Source organism: Rousettus aegyptiacus, unplaced genomic scaffold (genome assembly GCF_014176215.1).
Source record: "Rousettus aegyptiacus isolate mRouAeg1 unplaced genomic scaffold, mRouAeg1.p scaffold_m13_p_12, whole genome shotgun sequence".
NCBI classification, from domain to species: Eukaryota; Metazoa; Chordata; class Mammalia; order Chiroptera; family Pteropodidae; genus Rousettus; species Rousettus aegyptiacus.
In genome coordinates, this window is record NW_023416287.1 from 35,551,891 (window position 1) to 35,560,349 (window position 8,459).

The 8,459-nt window shown below is 37.6% G+C and overlaps 1 pseudogene; it reads left to right on the forward strand.

Annotated features, from left to right (window-relative positions):
- The first annotated feature begins 1,353 nt into the window (after positions 1 to 1,353).
- LOC107511601 lies at positions 1,354 to 2,131 on the forward strand (annotated as a pseudogene).
- Positions 2,132 to 8,459: the final 6,328 nt, after the last annotated feature.

Sequence of the window (8,459 nt, forward strand, 5' to 3'; positions counted from 1 at the left end):
TGGACTTTTGTATGTCCAGAGCCAGTGTTAACCTAAGCATGAATTGCTTGAGGCCAGTTTTTAAGGGGATTCGTTTAGAGAAAAGTTTGTTTTGCTCCTGCAAGGTGTCTAGGTGTAGCCACCAACCTTGGACAATGTTTAACCTAGTATTTTTGGCTTCAGCCAAAATTTTTATCATATCACATAGGAGTATAAATTTAAGCTCTATACTCACAGAAAATGTGAGATTATGGTTGGGAATTCTCAAGGTAGACTTCTTTTTTCTCTACTATGCCCAGAGCCAGTGTTAACCTAAGCATGATATATTCATACTTCTGCAACAGAACCAAGGGAAGAAGTCTTGGATCATTCTTGGAGGAGTCCAGGGTCTTGGCTTTTTCAGAGGTCTCCAGCATAACTTTTCATACTTTTTGGGTCTCTGACTTTCCCTCCTGCCATCATGTACATGACATCATCCTGGGGTATGACCACTGGGATGAGAGGAGCCACCAGAGTACATCTAACTCCAGTGCTTCCTCCTCCTCAATTTGCACATTCATGTCATTTATGGCCTCAGCATTTTTCACTACCAAAATAGCCTGCTGGATATTCCCTCAGCTAAATTCTCAGCCTAAGCCTCAGTCTAGGTTAGATAAAGCAGAATATTTTCTTAGTGCTGATTGCTGCCTTTGGTAAGAACATGTCATCCATCTTGCCACTCATTCTACCAGTTGCAAAGAAACTACTGGGATGGAAGAAATCAGCTGGTGGATCTGGAGAAGCAGGTGGAGAAGAGCAGAACAGGCAGGAAGAAAAGTGGTGTGAGAAAGCAGTTAAAAGTTTGTCAAAGAAGCTAAAGAAAGCAAGATGATAAGATGGGCTTGAGAAACCCATCACTACTCAAAATTCTAATACTAAACATATCATCTTACCGAGCACTTACTCTGAAATTTGGGGACTGAGTACACCAAATGTGATTGATTGGTGGGATACAACAGCCTTTTACAGCTTCTCTGAACCAACCAGGTCTCTCCATGGCCACTTTCATGTATCTCATCAAAAAGGACTCTCATGTGTTATACATTGCTGATTATGGTGTTGGCCTGATCTTCACAGTCATCATGAACTCAAAGCAATCGAAAACTATGAATATGCTTTTAATCTTAAAAAGGATGAAGTATGTGTAAAACCTTACTGCTACCAGAGAGTTGAGACACCAGTTTTGCTACCAGAGAGTTCGAGACACTAGAATTGGTGCCACTGCACACTGACATCTTAACAGAACTACCACATCCGAATGATTATACCCACTTCATTCCAGAAAACAATAATTTTACAGTGGGAATTGAGCCACAGAGTAACTACACCCTAAAAATGCCACCTCTTGTATATAGCAGTGAAGCCAGACATAAGCAATCAACTGTTGAAACAAAGTATGGATACAAGGTCTCCAGCAGAACTATCTCCTACTACTCTCCCCCTATTAATCATAGTTTGGATTTACAGCCAGTTACTTACTCAGAACCTGCATTTTTGTGTTCAATAGCACATTATGAATTAAACTAGAGAGTTGGAGAGAACTTTCATACATCATAGCCCTCATTCACTGTAGATGGCTTCATGGATCCATCAAATTCAGAAAGGTTCTGCTTAGATTTACTCTCCAGTGTCAACCAAAATGCTACAGTAGAAATGAAAAGAAGATATATAGAAATAGGAGTGTGCTTGTATTCCATAGGTGGGAAATTTTTGCTAAGTGCCTAAGTGATAGTGCAATCTTTGTGCAGAGCCCCAATTATGATAAGAGATATGACTGGCGCCCTGCAATAATGTAAAATTCCACTGGTCTATAATCTGAAAATCTTCAACAATCAGAAATTTGCTGGTCTTCTGGCTCAGTCTGTTAATCATGGTTTTAAGCAATATATAAACTACCTAGAATGTTCTCCATAGAATGAGTTTTGTGAAAGGGTGGGGAGCAGAATATCAAAGGCACAGGGTAATAAGCACTTTTTACTGAATTGAACTTCACTTGAATAGACCTCTACAGTGGTTGCACAAAGTATTAATAAACCAGATGGGATCCCTTTCAATGCGTTGCTCAACATGTCATAAAGATTCATCACAAATCATGTACCATCAAAAGACTTAACATAGCAACTCTCCTGTCATAGTATTTGTGTGTGGTCTCCATGGACTGTTTACTATTCAAAAATTCAAGCTAGAAAACAGGACTTGAGGCCTCACCAATTAAAAGACTTTGTGGAATCAGGTGTTTTCTATATTTGAATATTAGATAGGAAAATTAGTGTCTAGAAATACCCTCCTTAAAAGGAGAAAGCGAAGATTTTAAAGACTTGCTGATGTTTTGTTAGGCATAAAACTAAGTGTCCCAGAGGTTTATTAATAACAGTAGTAGTTATATGTACAAGTAATGTATCATGATCCAGTATCAGAATAGTGTACTGTTTATATACATTTTTAGTTTGCATAAATTAGGTTTGTGTGTGCTGCTTCTTGATTTAGGTAAGCCTTAATAAATTTACAGTACCTAATCTGTTATTCCCACTTCTCCATTATTATTTTTGTGTATCATTTTAAGTATATAATATGTAACAAGATTTTCAAATTATTATTTAGAAGCAGATGGCCCTTGTAGAAAAACTTATTTTTCTGTCTTTTACCAAAAATGAACTCTTGGGGGAAGAAAATACTTCACTATTTTGCCTAGCATTTTCAGGTGTGACATATCCAGAAGATTGTTTATCTACATATGAATTGGAAACCAAAAGAGGGCAGGGAGACCAGATAAAAGAGAAAGAATGTAAGAGGAGAAGAATAAAAAGGAGGAAGAGTGGGGGAACAAAAAAGAGGAAAAAGAAAAATGAGAATAAGGCAGAGAAGAAAAGAAGACAAAGAGAAAAAAATAAAGAAGGGTGAAGTAAAGCAGAGAAGTACACAGGTGAGAAATAGAAAGTGATGACTGCTTGAGTTTCCTATGGAATATCAACTCCCTATTCCTGGGGCTTCTCCATTCTTGCCATTGTGATTTGGAAAACATCCTGAATGCTTATGAACATCTTCATATTTATTTGTTTAGGCGCCTCAACTCAGTTCCCATTATTTATCACCCAAATTGCTTTCTGGATACCCCATCAGCTCACTTTTGAGACTAAGTGGGCTAGCCTCCTCTTCAAGTGTGTGGTCTGTCTATTTTGCTGTTAAGACATACGAAACTATATTTAACAGGATATTCAAAAAGGCTGCATTTCATGCCCTGGCCACAGTGTATAATCTCAAAATTATCAGTAGTTTAATTTAGAAAAACAATATTCAGTGAAGATTGTTTGAAAAATGTCTACTCTTTAGGTGTCCTAAATTTTACTCCTGAATTAAAACATAACTAAAGAAAATTGAGGACCCAGATAGCATTACTGTGGTTCCTCCCAATGATGATGTTATGACATATTACTTTGACTTGATGCTACAATCTATTTTGGTCTTTGTTATAAGAAATAGTGTCTCTGTGGTTAATGGATACTTTTCTTATTATTATGGATTCAATTGTGTTTCCCTAAAATTCATATGCTGAGTCCCTAACCTTTAGTATCTCAGAATATGATCCTATTTGGCAATAACGTAGTTGTAGATGTAATTAGTTTAATTAATATGAGATCATTAGGGTGAGCCCTGATCCAATATGACTAGTGTCCTTATAAAAATATAAATTTACACAAAGACACATACATGGAGAATTCCAAGTGAAGATGGAGGCAGAGATTGGGAGATACAAACCAAGGAATGGCAAAGATTGCCAGCAAACCACCAGAAGCTAGGACAGATTCTTCACATTGTAGGAGGAAGCAACCCTGTCAATATCTTGATTATAAACACAATAAATTTCTATTGTCTAAACCACCCAGTCTGTGATGCTTTGCTATAGCAGCTACAACAAACTAATACTGTGAGTCCATCAGCACTTGCACTTTCCCCATGGTGGTTCTTAGTACAGACTACCGCATGGATATTGTGCTCCCCAGTCACAGGTGCTCACACCTATGACTTTTCATGACCTGTTAACTTGAGCCTAACTTAAGTACACCCATGATTATACTGTTGTAATGTTGAATTACTCCTGCTCTCTTATTAGGGAAAGATGGCTCAGGTGTGCCAAGAAAAGCCTCAAATACTCACTTGTAAACTTTGTGTTATTTTAGAGATATCAATAGGAGGTTGTCATCTAGAAAAAAAATCCAGTTATACCTGAAAGAAGGCCTGTTCAAGAAAGTGGCTGAGAGGTCACCAAATTTTTTGGTAGATTATTTCCATTCTTATTGATTTTGATACAATAGTTGGAGTAGTCCTTTTCCATCTTCTCACAAAGATACATGGTAAAATAATTATTTGCACTAAAGAGAGACCTCCAGCAGACTTCAGAGGGTAGGGGACTTGTACTTCCTATAACGGCAGAACACAGCCTTCATCAGGCTCCTGGTGTGGAAGTATACTGCTTTTACATCTTGTGATAAGAGCTGACTCAACCATGTTTCTGGGTGACATATTCTGTGACCTGGGGTGTGGTACCCACAATACTGCTCCCTCAGTCCCTTCCGTGTGGTGGATATTTTTGGTTACTTTTCCTAGGTTGGGTCTTAATCCATTATGACTGGAGTCCTTATAAGAATGTGAAATTGGGACACAGACATGCACAGAGGGAAGACCATGTGAAGACACAGGAAGGAGAAGATGTCCCTATACAGGTTAAGGTAAAAAAATAAATTTCTGTTGTTGCCCAGTTACCCAGCCTGTAGTACTTTGTAGCAAAGTAGTACAGTGTAAATTAATCAGTAGCTCCAGGCCATGGATTTTTACTGGTTCTTGTCAATCGGGCCATTCACAGTCCTGTGAAAACTGGCTGGTGAATTGTGAGGCCACTAGACTGAGTGTTTGACTTTAATCTCCGCCAATGCTTATGCCTTTATCATGGCTTCACTGAGGGCAGAATATACTTTTCTGTCCCTTGAGTCTGGCCTTGGCTGTGTAGCTTCCTTTGAAGAGTAGCACATGGGTAGAATTAATGCTGTGCAAGTTTCAAGCATGAGCTTTAAGAAGCTTTTTGTGTTCCCCTCTTGCACCCCTGTCATTTCTATGACAATAACATGATTCAGTCTCAGATCCAAGGAGAGTGAGAGATAGATAGAGGAGAGCCTTCCTAGCTTGAAGTGAAGCCACCCAGTGCACCCCAGCTTAAATTAGCATAGACTGCTGCACGCACAACCTGAAGCCATGTGAGGGAGCCCAGATGACATTAGCATAGCTTCCTTTAGACAGACTTTAGACACATCAGTGACACTTATTGTGAAATGGCACCAAGGTAATCTGGTTGCAACACAGCTTTTTGTGGCAATAGCTAACTGATGCAATGAACACGACTTAGGATTGTTCAATCAAGATGGAAACCTAGACTTTTTTTCAGCATTGAAAAAGAGTTATTCTTTCTCCCTGAAGGAACATATAGCTGTGGGATTTTTTGACAGCCACCTTGTGCCCAGGTTGTAGATAATACTAAGGAGGCAGAACAGAGAAATGAAATAAGTCTGTGTTTTTATTGGTATTGTTGAGTCATAAGATCAAACCAAACATAAGGCTTGAACTACTTTAGAAATTCCTAGTTATATGAGCAAAGAAATCCCTTTATTATTCAAGCCCATGTGATTTAGGGAGCCCAGACACCAGGCCACAGACTGGTACTGGTCTGTGGCCTGTTAGGAACTGGACCACACAGCAGGAGGTAAGCAGTGGGCCAGAAAGTAATGCTTCATCTGTATTTGCAGCCACTTCTCAACACTAGCATCACTTCCTCAGCTCCACCTCAGATCATCAGGCATTAGAGTCCAATAGAAGCATGAACCCTATTATGAACTATGCGTGTGAGATATCTAGGCTGCATGCTCCTTATGAGAATCTAATGCCTGATGATTTGAGGTGGAGCTGAGGCGGTGATGCTAGTGCTGGGGAGTGTCTGCAAACACAGATTAACATTAGCAGAGAGGTTCAGCTGCACAGAGACCAAAATAAATCAATTGCTTACAGACTCATATCAAAACCCTATCCATGAGTAGCAAGTGACAATTAAGCTGCATCTAGTGACAGGCTTTATAGTGGCAAATGAGTTGATGTACTTTAATTGCAGTGCTGCATCTGGTGGCGTCTGGTTCTACATTGTGGGTATATTTATTTAATTGTATATTACAATGTAATAATAATAGAAATAAAGTGCACAATAAATAATGTGCTTGAATCATCCCAAAACCATGTTCCCACCCAAGTCCATGGAAAAATTGTCTTCCATGAAACCAGTTCCTGGTGCCAAATAGATTGGGAACTGTTAATTTAGATTTCTTCATTATTACAAAAATATGGACTCAGGACTTTTGACTTCAGCTCCAACATGTAAAGAACTTGGAAGTGATTAGTTTGCTCTTAAAACAAGAAAAATAATGAACGAACTGAAAATAAACAAAATTTCTTGGACTCATCAAAGATTTGAGATCAGAGAATGAACTACCACCTCCAAATCTGGAGAGGCAGTGAATGCAGATAATCTGCTTATTTAGAGCAGAAGCTGCTAGAGCCATAAATGAGTAGGATCACTTAAGTGCTAGTTTTGATGAACTGAAGGCTGAGTGTGGACTAGCATGAGAGTGAGAAACTCTTGGAGTCTTTGATCATAGGGGGCTCCCTCACTTTTTTGGATCTACTTTTAGGAAGCCAACTAGATTCTTATAGTGGAAAGCTAAGAAAGATTCCCTCATGTTTGTGGCAGCAGGAGGTGGAAAAGTACCATTTGTAAGCTGTGCCCAGAGAGTTCTTCATTGCAAGCACTTAATTTCTAAGGGGAATGATTTTACCAGAACCTGAGAGGAGGGGGTAAAAGCTAAGAAACACTTATGAAGGTCACGGCCCAGGAAAATTGGCCTATTAAAGACTGAGATTTAATCATGCAGTCATAGAATGTTTCCTGTCCCAGAAAACTTACCACCACATCAATAGAGCTCAGTATAAAAACATTGGATTAGAGCTAAAGAGCTACAAAGTGCAGACTCTATTTAAGCAGCCCAATGGCAACATGAGAGATAAAAACAAAGATGTTAAATGAATTTGAAGCCTCTGACACCTACAGTTATAACGAACACTAAACACAGCTCAACTTGTAGACACATAAAACTTTATACTAAAGACTTTTACTTTCATTCTTATCGCCCAATACATCATGTTCAGCTTTTAATAAAATAGTAAAATACATGCTAAAAAGAAGAAAAAACACAGCTTGAAGACAAAAAGGAAGCATTAGAACCAGACTTAGATATGACAGAGATTTTTAAGTAACTAGACAGGGAATTAAAAATAGCTATGATTAATATGTTAAGGACCATAATCGAAAAAATAGACAACACTCAAGAACAGATAGATAATGTAATCAAAAAAGTAGACAACACTCAAGAACAGATGGATAATGTAACAAAGAATAATTTAAAAAACCCTACAAATCAAAAGCGCTGTAACAGAAATGAAGAAAACCTTTAATAGGCTCCTCAGTACACTCAACACAGCTAAGGAAAGAATCAGAGAATTTAAAGGTATGCCATAGAAAGTCCCCAAACTGAATAAAACAAAATAAATTATAACAAAATATCTTAAAACTGTGGGAAAATTTCAAAAAGTATAACATTCCCACTATTGAAATACCAGAATAAGAAAAAGAAGAAGAAATGTTTGAAGAAGCAATAACAAAAAATTTTCTAAAATTAATGACAGACACAGAACCACAGCCCCAGGAAGCTCAGAAAACACCAAGATAAATACCAAAAAATCTACACTGAGGTATAGCATATTTAAACTACAGAAAACCAATGATGAAGTCTTGAAAGAAGATGGGAGAGGAGGCTTCTATAGAGAGAAATAAAGATAAGAACTGCAGAAAACTTCTCATCAGAAACCATGCAAGCAAGCAGAGAGTGGGTGAAATATTCAAAGTGTTGAAGGAAAGAAATATAGAATTCTATATCCGGAAAAGTTATCTTTCAAAACTGAATGAAAAATAAAGATTTTTCAGTAAAACAAAAACTGAAGAAATACATTGCCAGCACATCAGTCCAGAAAATTGTTTAAAAATTTCTTCAAGGAGGAGGAAAATTATATAGGTCTACATAAAGAAAGAGCATCAGAGAAGGAATAAAAGGAAGGTGAAATAAAATATTTTATTCTTCTTATTTTCAGAATATTTAAGAGAACTGTTCAAAGTAATAATAGTAACAATGTATTGAGTGATTATAGCATATGGATACATGAAATGAAGGACAGCATTATCATGAGAGAGAATAATGGGAATACTCTTGTTATAAAGTAGCCACATTACATGTCAAATGATATAGTGTTATTTGAAAGTGAACTTAGATTAGTTGTAAATAAATGTATAC